This window comes from Eublepharis macularius, chromosome 1, assembly GCF_028583425.1.
Source record: "Eublepharis macularius isolate TG4126 chromosome 1, MPM_Emac_v1.0, whole genome shotgun sequence".
Classification (NCBI taxonomy): Eukaryota; Metazoa; Chordata; class Lepidosauria; order Squamata; family Eublepharidae; genus Eublepharis; species Eublepharis macularius.
The window spans coordinates 11,466,065-11,483,161 of NC_072790.1; the positions used below are offsets into that span (position 1 = coordinate 11,466,065).

Genomic DNA, 17,097 nt, shown 5'->3' on the forward strand with positions numbered 1-17,097 from the left:
GCAAAGTGCAGGAGCATGCCCACGGCTGGTGTGATGACGTTATTTCCTGCAAGTGATATCATTGCACAAGGGCCGGGAGCGCACATATGCCTTGCACGCACATGCATGGGAAAGACCTCAGGGAACCAGGAGGTAAGTGCCGGGTCCCCCCTTCCTTCTGGGAGGGTATAGGGACCCAGCAACCCTACCTTACCTGTTGGTTGGCAGCCCTATTCCAGTGGCTGGTTACATTCAGAATAACTTGCATTTTCATTTTTCTGAACAAGGAGGATACAGTTTTGCTCTAGCCAGGACCTGAGTTCAAATCCCCCTTGCCCCAGAGGTCTCTGGGTGTCCTTGAGACAGTCTCTCTCTAAATCCCTCTCTCCCTTTCCACCCTCACGGTTATTGCAAGGACAAAACTGATGAAAGAAGAGGCCAAGGTATGCATCCCTGAATGCCTTGGACAAGGAAATAAATATACTTTAGTATACAATTAAGGGGCCCAAATCTCTACATTGGGAGAGGAAAAAAGTAAAAGTCAGTAAGTGGAAGGGTCAAGTCACACATTATTTTTCACTCAATAATTATTTTTCACCATTTTTTTTTTAAATAATGGAAATAGCGCCAGATGGCCCCATGTTAAGCCCAGGGGTGATTGGGGAGAGGGAGAGAGACTTGTTAACCTTTTCCCTTGTCACCTGTTTATCCACTCACAATCTTCCTCCCGCAAGCTACCTTTCTCCCTAAGGGGAAAAAAGATGCTGGGATGCCGTCTTCAGCAGCTTTGTTCTTTTCTTTAATATCATCACAAAACCATCTGATGTGTAAGACTATACTTTCAGGGATCATTTCTATAGTTTCTAACTAGAGAAGTGCATTCGAAAGTGATCGGTAAAACTATATGATGTGTACAGTTTGGTCCTTCAATGGGACACAATTCATTCTTTTTACCCCTCCTCCATTTTTTATATACTTTTGAAATACTTTTTTAAAATACTTACATACTTTTAAAAATATTTTGAGATACTTACAGTGCCATCCTAAGCAGTGTTATGCCCTAAATCCATTGAAGCCGATGTGCTTAGGAGGATTGCACTGTTAATTACAACTTATGACGTGCACATTCATGCACTCCTAGGGCCACACAACTCTGACTGCCATGCTTCAGGTCTAATAGTCGTTCAGTTATGCGTTGGCTGAACATTTTTAATGGCACGGACTGGCACGGCAGCGTCTTGTTTTTCTTAACGACATTCACCAGTCAGATCCCACGGGGAGAGAGCCTTTATGTGATGTTATTCCACCCAATTAACTCATTTGCAGGAAGGAGGAATGTGCACAATGCCCACGAGGCATCCCCCCCCCCTCGACGCTACCTAGGCACTGGTATTTTCTTCCTGCCAATCAGGTCCTCACAAGGGGAGATTCCTCCTGAACTCTCAGGTCTGAAAACATTCTTTTAACTCCTTTGGAGGGAAGGAAGAATGTGCATCTTGGTTTTTTCCTTTCTTTTTGTGGCTGTATCTCGGCACCGGTCTGTCTTCCACATTCCCTTCATTCCCCCTGGACGGTTGGTTGGGAATGTGCAAAAACAGCTGCCCCAAAGGGCCTTGAAGGTCTCATTGCAAAGAACAGACCCAAAACTCACGATCATGGAAAAAATAAGCATATTTGAGCCGAACCAGCAACACCCTACCCAGAAAACACCAATAGTGGTTTCAAAACTGAAATTTTCTCAGTGTACACCCCTAATAAAGTTTTCACGCTCCTTACTGGCCACGGAACATTGCGCCGAGCTCCCAGAATGACAGCATCTTCCTGGCGACAGCGTCTTCCTGCCATTCTCGCGCGAAATCACGCCAGGAAGACACTGTCGTTCCGGGAGCTCGGCACAATGTTCCATGGCCAGTAAGCAGTGTGAAAATGGCCCTACTATTTCACAATTCAGCCTGTCAAAGTCAGAGGGAATATCCTCCACGGGAAGTTCTGGTAGCTGTGTGGTTCACACAGCCACCAGGGGCCAAGGAGAACCTGACAGAAAACCAGGAGAGCAAAAGATTTCCATCATTTCACTCTCCAATAATCTGAGTTATTGTCTGAATAACATCAATTCCAGTTTCTTCTTTTTTTGCCACACTATAAAGCCAGTTAGTATCTGGCATAGACTCATAGCTGAGATCAATGTGAAAAAGCAGACCATAAGACACCTGGCCATCTTTTGCAATTCCCCATAATTTTTCATTGTCATTGAAATCTCAAACAAATTTTGGTGTTTTGGAGTTCTTGAACCAATGTCAAGGTGATGTTACTCTGAAAATGTCTGAGACCATCTTCCAAGTCTGGCTTTCATTGCTGCACTCGTCTGTAATTCCAGAAGTGCCTCCTCCTACCAATATACCAAGTGATAAATTCCCTGGATTAATTTTTAAAGCTGCATTTTAATCTCCTTTGGAAAAAACACAGGCATGCATTATTTAACGTGCGGCAAAAGGAGATGGTGCCAGGTGCGAAGCACCAGAGATTGCTCTTCTGTGTGCAGTTACAAAGCTCTGTTTCCAAGAAGCATTTCTTTGCCACTCAGGTTCAATGTGAGATTAAATGGCATTGTTTCGTGCAATAAACTCAAAAAGCTGCTTGTCACACTGTGTGTAGTTTTTTTATAGGTTTGCCATTTAAATATTGCTTGCTATGAGAAAAAACATGCTGCTATATACTCCTAATCAGGCACAGAATAAATGGAGAACAATTTGGCCCTTGTTCTATAAAAGCAGCAGTGCTATCTTAGAGGAAGATATTGACTGGTAATAGGAACAACCAGGAATGCAGTAAAGACACAACAGTGTTGTTTAGTGGTAGGGAAACTATCTATACCATTAGAGGACATTCCCCTTCCCTACAGAAAAACGTAAACAAAGCCTCTCTCGTTCCTACACTTTAGATCACACAGTCACCATTTTCCTTCAAGGTGTTCTTTGTAAATATTAGAACAGAATACAGAAGCACTGCTGCACAACGTGAGTAATTGCAATTACAAGCGCAGTTGCACTTGACTAAGTTCTGAGTCTCCAAAGAGGCAGCATATAAATGTTTTAAACAATTTTTTAAAAAATCATTAAAGTCAACAGGCTTAGAAGGGGTTTACAACACAATTCCTCCACACCCTATATGTAATAAGACTTGATGGTGAACCTACGGCTTATAGCAACTTATATGGAACAGTGGTCCTCCCTTGACCACTCCTAAAGGATGCGCTCCTGACCCAGTCTTGCCAGATTCTTGCTAGTGGTAGGTAATCCCCTGTCATCGGAGAGCACTGTCTACCACCGGGAGACAGGAGAAAAAATAAGTGAGAAATGGAGGTGGGGCTATGGGCAGCATCCTGATGTGCTGACATCACTTCCTGTATGTCTGGAAGTGACATCAGCACATCTCTGGGGATTGTCTGGCATGTGCCCAAGAGCTAGAGCATCACGTAGACACCTTTAATTTAATGAAATTTAATTTAACAAAACATCAAGTTTATTCTCACTTCAGAAAAAGGGTACAAGCTTATTTTGGTTGTCAGATATTATACTTAAAATGTATAATGTTTGTTTTTAAGGCTCAATAAGAGCTATTCCTTTTACTGCGCTGCCTCTAACCCAAGAGGTGAATGCCGGAGGTGTGGCTATATCTTAGAACAGGAGGGAAAAAAGTGAGAAATGGAGGCATGGCTACGGGCAGCATCCTGACGAGCTGTCATCACTTCCTGTATATCTGGAAGTGACATCAGTGCGTTTCTGGGGTTTATCTGGCATTTGCCCAAGAGCTAGAGCATCCTCAGCAATGTGCTGATGTGACTGGCACACGAGGAGTGATGACAGAGCATTGTCAGCAGTAAGTCCCCCTCCCCAAAAGTCTCCCTGTGGGGTGGCATCATGACCAGGGTGAGACCTGGAGTTCTCCTGGACTTACTACTGATCTCCAGACTGCAGAGCTCAGTACCCTGGAGAAAATGGCAGCTTTGGAGGGTAAACTCTATGGCACCAAATCCCTGCTAAGCTCCTGTGATGCCCAGGTCTCTTAATGCCCCCTCCAATAAATTATTAAAATAGCAGCGTACCATAAGTGATTAAAATTCAAGTGGTCAGTTATGTATACTGATGGTTATGTACTGTGCTGAGGTCAATTGTTGATCAAGGGAGAGCGACTTTTCATTCCTGAAGTAAATTATTCTTTCACTGCTCCCCACCCCAGTGACTTTAATTTAACAAAACACCAAGTTTATTCTCACTTCAGAAGAGGGGTAAAAGCTTATTTTGGTTGTGAGATATTATACTTAAAATGTATCCCTAGTATTTACAGCTAAATTGGATGGCAGTATCTTTTAGAGTATCACAATATGCCCTTCCACACAGACAGGGTTTTTTTGCCCCAGTGAGACAGAAGTTTGTTTTTAAGGCCCAATAAGATCTGCTCATTTTACTGTGTTGCCTCTAACCCAAGAGGTGAATGCAGGAGGTGTTGGCTATATCTTCTCAGTCCCTACACTTCCCCAGTCCCATTGATCTTAGGACTCTACCCTGGAGACCCAGTTTTACTTCTGGAACCGACCCTGATCTAGTACCTAAAGCTCAGCCTCCTGCCTCCCCGAGATAGCCTGCCTTGAGTAACCCAGGAGACCTAAACCTATCTTTAATCCATCGAGCCCTATCTCTGTCCCTCTTCTCTTGCCAAGCCCTCTCTCAGATGCTGACAGCCTTTCTCTACCCCCAGAACACCTTTCCTCCCCCTTCTCTCAAAGCTTCCCCAGCCTCCCACTGGTTGATGTCACTGGGAATTTAGAATACTGCCCCGATAACCAAGGATCACTTGTGATGACTGGAAGGTGAAACTAAAGGTCGTCCAGCACATCTCCCCATACTCCACCTTTCTCAAGCAACATCCCTAAATCTCCAGGAATTTGCTGTTCTCCTCCTCCATGAAATGGTGCAGAGATGCAGGAAGATTCTCTAATTACATGTGGGTTTTGATCCACACGCATAGATTTTGCTAGTCCAATGGAATCTTTCATTTCCGTATATGATCAAGTGAGCCCCACACAATAGCATATCGTGAGCTGCTCTGTTAGGTTACCTGCTATTCCTGAGCCATTGGCTGCCATATGCTTGCTGGGCACCGATAGGCTAGCTCCACTGAACAGCCATGAAATAATGCCCTTTTCCTACAAATGCCCACATGGCGCAGAAGCCCTGCTGCCAAAGACCTCAATTTGAGACCCTAGAAAAGCCTAATGGAGCTTCACTGGCATTGTCTCTGTTTCTCTTTTCAAAATCCCAGCTATCCCATAACAACACATACAACATGAGTAGAATTTTATTTATGGTTGGCCTTGTTCAGGGAAAGGCTGCATATGAACACCAAAACACAGAAACATAGGGCAGGAAGAGACCCCAAGGGTCATTCAGTCCAGCCCCCTGCACAACGCAGGACATTCACAGCTATCACTGCCCCCTCACCTTCCTGACTCCTGCTCTATGTCAAGAAGAAGGCAAAAACCCTCCAGGACTCCTGTCCAACCTGGTCTGGAGGAAAATTCCTTCCTGACCTCAAAGTGGCAATCAGCATTACCCAGAGCATATTGTCAGGCTATGGATGACAGGCTATGGCAGATAGTTCCCTGTACATTGCAGCAAGAAATCCAGGCTCTTGGTTAAATGGCTTTATTCGGAAATCAGATCATTTCCACAGATATGTCCATAGAATTACTCAGAAGCAAGGTAAGCATCTAAGCAGTAGGAACAGGTTGACAGGAATGGTAACCTGTGGGGAAATCCTTCCTCTTAACACACACGTTTGCTTCTTCCCCCTCCCAACAGTGAAACAGGACTTTGGGTGCAAACTCATCCTGTGACCATCTCACATATTTGTACTATCAAGTCGAGACACTGAGAAAGCAAGAGATCAAAGCTGAGACATAGCAGTGCCTGGGAGTGAGCAGTATACAAGGTCAGAAGCACTGAGAGTTTCTACAGTCCCTTAGATAAGGCACCTGCAGCTTCATTAAGACTGTGAAAGGAAACAGTTATGGCATTGGCAATAAGACATCAAGTTATAGCATGAAACATTGGTTCGGAACAATAGGTCAGCATCAAGCATGGCATGGATGAGGCACAGACATGACACATATAAGAAAGGGCCGTGAGAGCCAAGCACAGGCTTATCCCTTCATGCGCTCCCTTTCTTGATCCGTGTACATTCATATTAAATCAGAGAATCACCATAGCCGTCAGGTGGCCATCTAGCCTCTTCTTTAATGCCTCGAATGAAGGGGAGCCCCCCCACCTCCTGAGGAAGCCCATTTCACTGACAAACAGCGCTAACTGTCAGGAAGTTCTTCCTAATGTTTAGCCAAAAATATTTTTGCTTTAATTTTAACCCATTGTTTCCAGTCCCACCCTCTGGGGCAACAGAAAACAACTCCGCACCATCCTCTTTGTGACAGCCCTTCAAATACTTGATGAGGGCTATCATATCACCTCTCAGTCACCTCCTCTCCAGGCTAAACATACCGAGCTCCTTCAACCTTTCCTCATAGGACTTGGTCTCCAGGCCAGACCCTCCATCTTGATCATTAGCATCCTGCTATTGCAGTTTCTGTTACTACTATTGCTATAGTAGTAGGAGTAAAGATCTGGTTAAATCTATAAGCACCTGAAGAACCTTTAGATGAAATTTTTCAATATCCTTTTGGAATAGCTGAGTATCTATAAACCAGTGAATGTTAGATTGTGGAACATGGTGGCTCTTTTATTCTGAACGAATTGGTGCGAACTAATTCCATTAAACTGATGAGAAGGGCAATGTCTATTGGTGCTACAGCATATATTTGCAGGAACTGTGGTTATCATTGTTATAAAAAACAATGACTCATCTTTAGTTCAGCATAAACCACCACCTTCCAATATGTAAAGGAAAGGTTAATATTCCATTTTCCAAATTTTTATTTGTTTTGGCTGGAGAGAGGAAAGTTGGCTTAACGAGCATTCAATTCTATAAAAAGAGATGCATAGCAGACCTTGCTAGATGTCGCTACAAGAGCGTTCTCTCTTGAGCAAAGAGGGCAAGGCCATTTTACAGAGCTGCCATTCAATGTTAACACCATTATCAAAGGTTACTAAAGCAGAGTTTCAGGGAGGCTGAAATGCTTTTAGGCCATTGTGTAGGTGGTTCAATCTAGCCCCATCACGAACCCCATTTATGAACCAGAACACCTTTTCATAATGTTATGCTGCATCTGGCAAAGTTAGCCATTTCCAAAATAGCACTCATCAAAAACTCCAATATGCTGTGTTACCTGGATGGAGCTCCTTGCGAGTAAGGGCAAATGAGCAGCAAGGAGGGAGGCTATGTGAGAGGGGTAACAACAGGATACTCCACCCTCCCCAATGCAACAGACGAGATCAATGATCTTAAATAAAAAGGATTTTTTATTGAAAGAGGAAAACTTACATATACACAAGAAACAATAAACAGTTGCACAAGCACACAGAGTTCTAGGTAATTAGCCAGAGGTTGGAATAGAGTGAAGGATTGGGTAGAATTACCAATCCAGGAAGTGGAGATGGTCCACGGAGGAAGAGAGCTTTAAACGTCCTGCATCTTCAGCCAGGGAGCAGGGCTCAGAAAGAGAGAGAGAGAGACAGACTCTGAGGACACTACACTTCGGTAAGCATATACAATTTGAGTGGGGCAAAACTAGGATTTTTATGGGGCAAAACATATCCTGAGGCTGGAGAGCCCCCTCAGCCATTGGAACAAAGATCATAAAAGTCGTCTCCTGACAGTGACAAAGGTTTGATTACCTTTGATCGGTGCAGCCAGGGTGTGACAAAAGAAATGCAGGGCATCTCCTGGTGCTTCACAAAGAAGCAGTTTGCTAATTAATGTTCCCAGAGCTGAGTAGATGAACATAGATTTGGTTCTCATGTTCCCAGAGAGAAGTTAGAAACTTATCAGTTCAGATTGATGACTCTCAAACTTGGGGTGGGGATTTAATCACAGAAGGAGGGTATGGGAATATGCTAAGTGGGGTGACTCAGCGAGACCCTTTCTTGTCACAGCTCCATGCCTGCAGCAGGGAAGGCAACAAACTAATCACTCCAGTCACTCGGAATTTGCATCAACATTCCATTCATGACTTAATCTCCTGGGCAGGACTCAGCACCACTCTGCCCAGCTGGATGGAATCACCCTACTGCAGATCAAGCTGCATTAATCCAGGGGCCCTGTGATTTTTATATCACAGACAGCTATCAAACAGCTATTAAACATGGTGAAGCCCGGGGCCGACTGCTTACAGCTGGTGTGACACTTACCCCAGCACAGAAGTCATTGCATTATATCCTAGCTGCTCACTTGTAAGGAAAAACATGCCTTGGGTCAGATGGTAAGTCCCACAGGTCTTTATCAAAATCGGAACTAGAAAGGGACGTTTGAAAAAGGGGGTAAGTGGTGATTTATTATTTGCCTTTTCACATTCAGTCTCCTTCTTTTACTACATTTGATTCGTTTTTATCCCCTTCCCCTTTTGGCTTCATGTTGGTAATGTAGAGGAGCATGCAGTTATTCATTTTGGCAGCTTCTGTTAAATGGATTCCATTGCATGATCCATTGAGTGACAAGTGGAGTGACAGTTCCACTTGGAATACTAAAGCAGAATTCTCTCGCTTCCTGGGGTGTGATGAAAATGCAATGCAATGAAAATATGAATTCACACACACACACACACACACACAGTATGACTGCTGCACCAGCACAAGAATATTGGGTCCACCAACTATGCTTCTGTACCTGACATTCTCTGCAATGATCCATACTGAGCTTTCCATTCTTGGTTTCAGATTGGTAGCCAATTAAATAAAAAGGCTATTTCATTCAGAATATTTGTTTCAAAGCTGCCTGTATAAAAGTACAAACAATGCTTATTCAGAGAGTTGTCTGTATTGGAGAAATTGATATTGTGCTGCTGGGTTGCAGAAGCAATAGCAACCGAACGGCCAATTTGAATTCACTTGGAAGATACACCATTACCTTATGAAATGGGGGGGACAACAATGTCACCTCCCACAAATCTTCTCTGATGTCCACTCTGCAGTTCTAGCCATCGCCTTGCACAACAGAATCTTTGGAAGTATCTGTAGGCTGCTCCACATTCTAATACCCAGGGCTCATTTGGAGGCAGAACGTGCCGGAATGGCATTCCGGTAGCTCTGAAAAGAAGTCACATGGGATTTGGCCCCGCCCACATGATTCCTTTTCCTTCTGGCTGTCCTCGTCTTTATTTTCTGATGCTTTATTTTCATTTCTGACTTGTGAGAGAGAGAGAGAGAGGGGGAGAGAGAGAGAGAGAGAGAGAGAAAATGAGCGAATGAGTGCAAGCCGAGTGGGGCTGGGCTCCAAAGGAATGTAAGCTGCTTTGAATTCATTCTGCTGCTTTACTTTCATTTGTGACTCGTGAGAGAGAGGGTGAGAGAGAGAGAGAAAATGAGTGAGTTCAAGCCGAGTGGGGCTGGGCTCCAAAGGAACATAAGCTGCTTAGAATTCATTCTGCTGCTTTATTTTAATTTGTGACTCGTGTGAGAGAGTGCGTGCACGTGTGCAAGCAAGCAAGCAGGGCTCGCTCTCCAGAGGAGGGTAAGCTGCTTTGAGTTCATTCTGCTTTAAGGAAATACCAGGAGATTTTGGGGGGAAAGGGCCTGAGGTGTGGATGCTGCCTTCTGACACACTTCTGGTGATGTCAAGGGGTGTGGCATATGCTAATGAGATGTGCTGATGAGTTCCTGCAGTTCTTTTTCTAAGAAATGACCCCTGCCAATACCTGTCATGAACGCCCAAAGCTGGCTTATGCTCAATCAGACAATTGGTCTATTGGAGTTATTACTCTGACTGGCAGTGGCTCTCCAGGGCTTTTTACGTCACCTGCTACCTGATTCTCTGGCTGGAATTGCCAGGACCGAACCTGCGACCTTCTACGTGCCAAGCAGAGGCTCTTCCATGAGCCCCTCAGAATGTCTCTGTTGTTTATTGTAGTCTCACCTTGAGGGACAACTTCACCCTGATGCTTCTGAACTGGGAAAAGAGACCTGCCATGCCACTGAATCTCCCATTTTTCCTACAAGTGCGTATTTGTCAAAACAATTTATCTGAAGTCCTGCTCAAACACACCCAGATGAGGATCCATGTTTATGTATTTACAGGCAAATTTTGAGGAAAAGATTTTGAATAAACAGACAATGTGCATCTCAAACAATTGTCACGTTACATGCAATGAGCGGAAAGGATATGTGTCCTTCTCCGCCATTCATACCAGATGCTCAGCCAAGCATGTGTTTGTGAACTGGCATTAAAATACACCAGAATCTCTGGCTACAGCATCTGTGCAGTGCAGGAATTATGTGGCGAGGGTGTGGGGAGTTTTTTGGTTCAAGAGTTTAGATGGAAGGAAGGAGCTCATCCGGTCAGGAAGGCTGTTGTCATTAGATGTGACTGGACTTACAAATTTTGTCTCTCGAAAACTTACACCCTGAGAATCTTGTTGGTCTCTAAGGTGCCATTGGACTCAAATCTTGCTGGAGAACTCACATAAACTACTGATATTTCCTCTACCAGGTCCCCTGATCTTACATTAACTCTGTCAGCTCCTCCCTTCCCCTCACCCCAAGAAAGCCTTGCCAGCATTAGCCCTCTCCATATCAGTGGCGGTCATCCACAAGATATTCAGCTTGGTAGCTCCACACCATATAGTGCTTGCCTGGAAGAAGCGATTTTGGGGAGCAACACCACTGCTCATGTAATATAGGAGCCCAAACTTCTGCTGCTTTAACCTCACTGAAGTAATCCAAGTGCTGGTGCTGGATTTCCCAGTAGTTTACATGTCAAAAAAGATGGATCTATGCAAAACAAAACAAACAAGCCAGAAATACACCTGGTAATTGCTGTTTTCTTTTATTAAAGCAGCTTCCAGAAAGGTGAACCAAATCTGGGATACCACATTATAGCAGTATCTTCCTGCCAAAAAGTTTGTGTGTTTCATTTCGTACCTTCCTTAACAACATTTCCTTAACGGCATTCAACAATCAGATCCTAGGGGAAGAGACCCCTTGTGTTTTAATTAGCTCTGTGCAGACTTCAATCATAGGCTGAAATTTGAAATTCCCTGGGAGTAAGCACTATTGAATAACATGGGGCTTGGACCCAAGTAGACCTTTTTAGGATTGCTCCCCCCTCCCCATCCTGCAAGCCATTCGACTACTCTGCCCTTTCAAAAACAATCCTGCCTGCCCACAGCAAAAGGAAAACTTATGGGGGAAACGTAGGTCTTTTTAGAGGGAGGTGTTCAATCATACTGCACTTTGGTGATGGAAAATGGTGTTGATTGATGCAAGAACATCCTGCCGTAGTGTGAACAAAACTACAGAGCACAAGGAAACATGGAACCAACAGGCAACCTTGGGATGCAAAGGTAATAATTTATTGGCACTATAGAAAAAGAAAAAAGTGAACATGAAGCAGGATTGTTTTTAATTCCACTGCTGCTGCCCCACTGCCCTTTCGTTAACCAGTTTCCCATCCTAATGTGCACCCACTGACACTCACCTTCTTCAGAGTCTGTTGTTGTGTGCGTGTGTGGTGTAACTGAGGAAAATCTCAGTGAATCGATGGTTTAGAGGGAGGACTGTGTTCTGTGCAATTTTCAGTGCAAAAACAGCTGCCCCAAAGAGCCTGGAAGCCTGCATTGCAAAGATAGGGGCCAAAAGTCTTGCAAACGAAGAAAACCAAATGGGTTAGATCCGAGCCAGCCCTGCTTCAGGTGGTTGGTTCAGAACCCCCAGATCCAAAACTGAAGCAGAATTTTGTTCAGCGCATAACCCTAGAGGTCATCATCTTTGCAGTTATTGGTCAGTTGGTTGCCTGGCTGCCCCAGCACACAGAACTCGCAGCTGGAGGGACCACAGTGAGATTCTAAGCGGAGCCATTCACTTCTAAGGTTTTATGATGATGTAATTCTGTTTAGGATTGCATAGTCAGTGCAAGCAGGGGTGGCGTCTGGGTTCAGTTCTGTGTTGTTGTTTTTTCAAATAAACCCAGGCTTTTAATTAGGGAGTTGATGTTTTAACATTGCTTTTTACAGTCTGCATGTAATCCAAGAACCATTTTATGAGACTCATTTTAAGGCGTTAAATGTTTTCTGCAGTTTTCTATGCTATGGCTGGGGCTTCAGTGCTGGGTTTTTATCAGTTAATTTTTAATGACTTTTATGCTGATTTATGTTTTTAATCATGATTTATGGGGCGAGGTGGAGAGCAGGAGAAGTAGCACAGAAATTTTCTAAATAAATAAATAACATCATATTGCATGAAAATCCGGGGCAAGGGCATTCACATAATTAAAAGGGAAGTGGGGGGCATAAGTCATATAAAATAAATAAATAAAATAAGAGAGAAGAATGGGCATCTTCTAAATATAAAACATGATTCATGCTAGAACAAAATATTTAGTCCCGATTCCCCTTAGAATGTTCTCGGTTTGGAATGCTGGTACATTAAGCATCTTGTTAAATAACAAAAGACTGAATGGAAAGTTAAAAAGTTCCAGGGGTTGTTCATTTTTAAATCATGATTTCTGGCTTTCTGTGACTCTTTAAAGTTTAATTTTTGCTTCAGAGGAATGACCTTCCTGAAGATGCGGGAGGGAACAGGAGCTTGAAAGTATCCTCTAAGAGAGAAAATAACAATCCGTGATATGCCATTTGGAGATCACTTCTGCAGGCGGGCAAACACATATTAAACTCTCCTATCATCAATGGTGGATCAAATTTTAAGGCTCTCTGTAACGGTCATGGTACCGAAGACTCGTTGATAGAGAAGATGAGGCTTATAAGGGTAGCAGCAGCCTTCATTATACTTTATCTGGACATAGCTGGCAGGACGTAATAAACTCAATGGGACTGAAGTGACAAGGCTGTGGGCTTCAGAGATGCTTGCAGAATTTTCAAGTATATATATATATTGGGCTAAGGATCTTACAAGAGTGGTTGAGACTCATTTTTCCTTACACTTCAGTTCCCTGGAAATGAAAAATAACATTGCTGTTTCTCTGGATAAAGATTCAAAAACTGTCTATATTTCGCTCAGCTCAGTTATAATAAAAACGCTGGCAGAGAAATGCCTTCCATTCTAGTCCAACCTACCCACCCACCTACCCCGCACCATTAATGTTACTTAATAGGGTGGGTAATGGGTCTCCGATGTTAAGGAAGGACCAGAGTGACCCTCTTCCATGTTAGAGAACGGGAGAGGAGCACTTCTTTTTTTTAATTCATTTGTTTAAAAATGTAAACCACTTTTCTACAAATGCTACACAGCAGTCACACATATCAGGAGGATCTGTGCATGAGTGGGAGATTCTGGATATGCACAGATGTAACATCTGAAAAGAATGTATATGAACTTACAATATGGGATAGATATCTTAGAACTGACTGTCCAGTGGAAGAGCATGCAAAAATAAGTAGCCCACTTCTAAGGAGGAATGGCTTATCCTCCACTCAAAAAGGCATACATTAAAGTAAGCCTCAGCTCAAAACATCTTCTAGTTTCTCTCTCTCTCTCTCTCTCTCTCTCTCTCTCTCTCTCTCTCTCTCTCTCACACACACACACACACACACACACACACGTATAGAACAAATGTAGGTAATAAATACTCGTTCACATACTGAGATGCTGGAAATGCCCATTGATCCTTTTTGCGCTCTTGCCTTGCTCCTGATCTTGTTAGAAGTGAATGCTTATTTATTTATTTGGCCTGGGTTTTTTTTTGAAGCATTGTGCACCTCTGCCTTGGGTCTGGATTTCCTTCCAGTGTTAATTGTTCACACAGCTCCACTCCCATTAGAAAAAGAGTTCTGATTGTAAGATATATCCTCTGAAAATGCTTCCCCCATTGCACATGCCATTTGTTTTGCACAATTGTTAAACCACCTGCCAACATCCTGCCTGCAAATCTCTCCTCTCTCTCCTTCCATACATTGGCATTGCATGATTATTATTTTTTTTACTTTGCAAGCTACTCGTTCTGTACACTCAGCCCCCTTGCAGCCCCCTTGCCTGGTTTTGGCCCTCCAGCCTCACCAAGCACCAAAGAACTCTACCCTTCAGTGCCCTTGGGAGTTCTGCCTGCCTGGGGAGCCCCTCAGTGTGGCAGTGCCCCCCATTCAACTCACTGGAGGTGGTGTTAGCATGGCCAGCCAGCTGGCCCACGCACATGCACACAAGTAGCCACAGAGGTTAACCCTAAAGTGTACACTGTAGGACTGACATGGTGATGCCACTTTTATGTTTGCACAGCATTGGGGCAACTATGATTCCTCTCCCTAAGACCTTTCACTTGTGTCTGAATGTTTTGTTTTCTGTGGCTATTGGAAGTTTTCTTTCTCTTCTATGGTTGGATCCTTATGTCTCAAACTGGTGAGCCAATCGTGAATTCAGATTTTCTTTTCTAGGCCTGCCCCCTTTGTTCCTCCTGCCTAATGGCCCATGGGCTGCTAGATTATCCTTAGAAAGAGCACCAGAGGCTTTAGGCCATCAGCCGACCCTTGGCAGGGCTTGTAGAGAATGCTGTGTGCTGTTTTTTGTGCCCCCTCTTCCATCTTATGTTCACCAAGTGATTGTACCCAAATATGGGAGGACTATGGTTGTTGTGGGTACAATCAGGGAGGACTTTTGGCCAGGTTAAATGCTTTCCTCTCTGTTGTCCTGGTGGGTAGATTCTGAGGAGTGCTCTAGCCAGATCTATTGTGTGCATGTGTGTCTGGGGGGATCGAAACCTTATCTCACACTTTCTTTGATTGTGCTCTGACTGCCTTTCTGAGAGATCTGTGGATACAGCTGGAGATAGCTATGGAGGTTTCCTTTGTCTTTGTCTTCCCTGCTAGCCAATACCGACCCTGGTATTACTTTGGCTGTGGCTACATTTCTCACGGCGAGGATGGTAACAGAGGGTGATTTTTGTCAGGTAGGTCCTGTTGAAGACTTCTGGGTCATTGGACTGTTAAGAAATAAAGATTCCCCCTCCCCCTTTTGCTCCTGCTGCTCCACCAAACCACAGTGGGAGAGGCAGGACCAGGGGTGGGAGTCCTCCCCTCCCCCAAGCAGGAGACCTGACCAGGACCTTAAAACAGCTCTGAAGCAAGCGTAACCAAGGAGCTTTTCCAGTGCTTGGAAGATGAGCTTGGACCCAGGCCACAGAAACCATGACTAGTAGGCCAAGCAGGTGCTGCAATACAGGGTTTTCATGCAGCTCTTTGAAATAAGAATTTCTATACTGAAGGTTTAATTTCACATCCCGGGTCTCTAGACAGGGTTGCCAAACAGGGTTCCCAGGTGCCTGCTAGTGGCAGGTAAATTCCTGGGGATTTGCCCCCTCATCTGCCGATCACCCAGTGATGGATGGGAGGTGGCAAGCTCCTGAAGGTTGCCCAGCACCAGCAGGCACCTCAGGAATGCACACTGCATGCACGCTCCCAACAGGTGCGGTGACATCACTTCCAGAAGTGATATTGTCTTGCTGGCTGCAGGAGCATTCTTGCACTTCGTTGGAGACTGATTTGGGCCCCGTGCGGAGTGCACGGTACATCAAAACATGGAAGGTTTAGAGAGCAGCTCCTCACAAATTTAGGGGGGCCCAGGCACCCATGGGGACCCCCCTAACAATGCCCCTGGGCTGCACCAAATCTAGGAAAAGGTGGGAGTTGTCTAGTGGTTATAGTGGTATCTCAGCGATCTCCTGCTGTGTCTTGTTTTTGAAATTCACTTTTAGGATAGTCACTTTAAGATCTACAAATATACATACCATGTGTATAGGACAAACTAATAGTCACCAATTTGACACTAGGAAAGGCAACACAGAAAAGCCTGTAGGGGAACATTTTTAAAGTTTTCCTGGACATTCATTTACAGGAGTTTTGATTCTGCTTTATTCTTACGGGTGATTTAGTACTGAAATTTACTAAATTGTGGCATCACAGATGCTTTCATTTGGTAAATGTGTGGTTGAAGTCTGAACCAGGGCAGAATACAAAACAGTTGCTCTGCACTCAATTTCTTCGCAATGTACAGAGTTCAGAATAGTAGAAATCTTCTTCACATTTCAAACTCATATCCTATGAGTACAAGCACATTTTGAGGCAATTCAGAACAGTGCTAGTCATGACCCCTAAGAAAACTCAGTTATATAACCTAGGATTGTATATATCTTGCTTTCTTAGCACACTGCTTAAAAACTCTACCTTAAAAACACAAACATTCATAACACATTATTAACCAAATCACATAATTAAGTGCACATTCCTTGCCAATGTTCTCTCTAGGCTGCACACAGGGCAAAAGGAAAATTTTAAAAGGCCTCTGATCTGCATCCCCCCCCCCCCCACACACACACTCCATCTTGTTCATGCAGATGAGCTTTCTCATTGCTTCAGAGACTCAGGCTGCAATATTAGGAATTGTCTGTTTCTGCAATAGATATCACTTCATTTCAAAATGGGATGGAAATTGAAAGAGGAGCATATGAGTGGCTGAAGCAGCCCCCCCCCAAAATAACGGTTCACCCCCCCAGCCCCACCCCCCCAAAAAAACAGCAAGCAAACAAACAAAGCTATTTCAACAAGGAAACACAGGGTCTACCCTTTCCCAATGTTCTATTTCCAAAATACAATGTAATGATAATGTAACTGAAAAGTAAAATAAAATACTCACTTTTTCCCTTTTAAAAGGAACAGAAACTGTTCCTTAACAGAGTAGCATTGATTGCAAAGAAAATGTGATGATGGGTGATTGGAGCAAGCTGGCTGGTGTAAGTGTGAAAGAGAAAATAATATATGTCAGGGCTTGTCGCTGCCACCGCTGGGCAGGGCACCAGCTGGGCTGGCCCTGATGCCAGGGATGCTGCAGGACCCTGCTCTGTGGAAGGAGGAGCAGTATACATCACCCAGACTCCCTCTCAGTCCACTCGCTGGCCTGCTCAACCTGACCTGCTCACCCCCTGTGTCCTCCATCATATCCTCCTCCCAGAGCT

At 44.1% G+C, this 17,097-nt stretch overlaps 1 non-coding gene across 1 annotated transcript; it reads left to right on the plus strand.

Annotated features, from left to right (window-relative positions):
• The first annotated feature begins 808 nt into the window (after positions 1-808).
• On the plus strand, positions 809-902 carry LOC129345867 (small nucleolar RNA U3). The gene has a single exon (XR_008598632.1). It is a non-coding gene; the product is annotated as a small nucleolar RNA U3 (small nucleolar RNA).
• Positions 903-17,097: the final 16,195 nt, after the last annotated feature.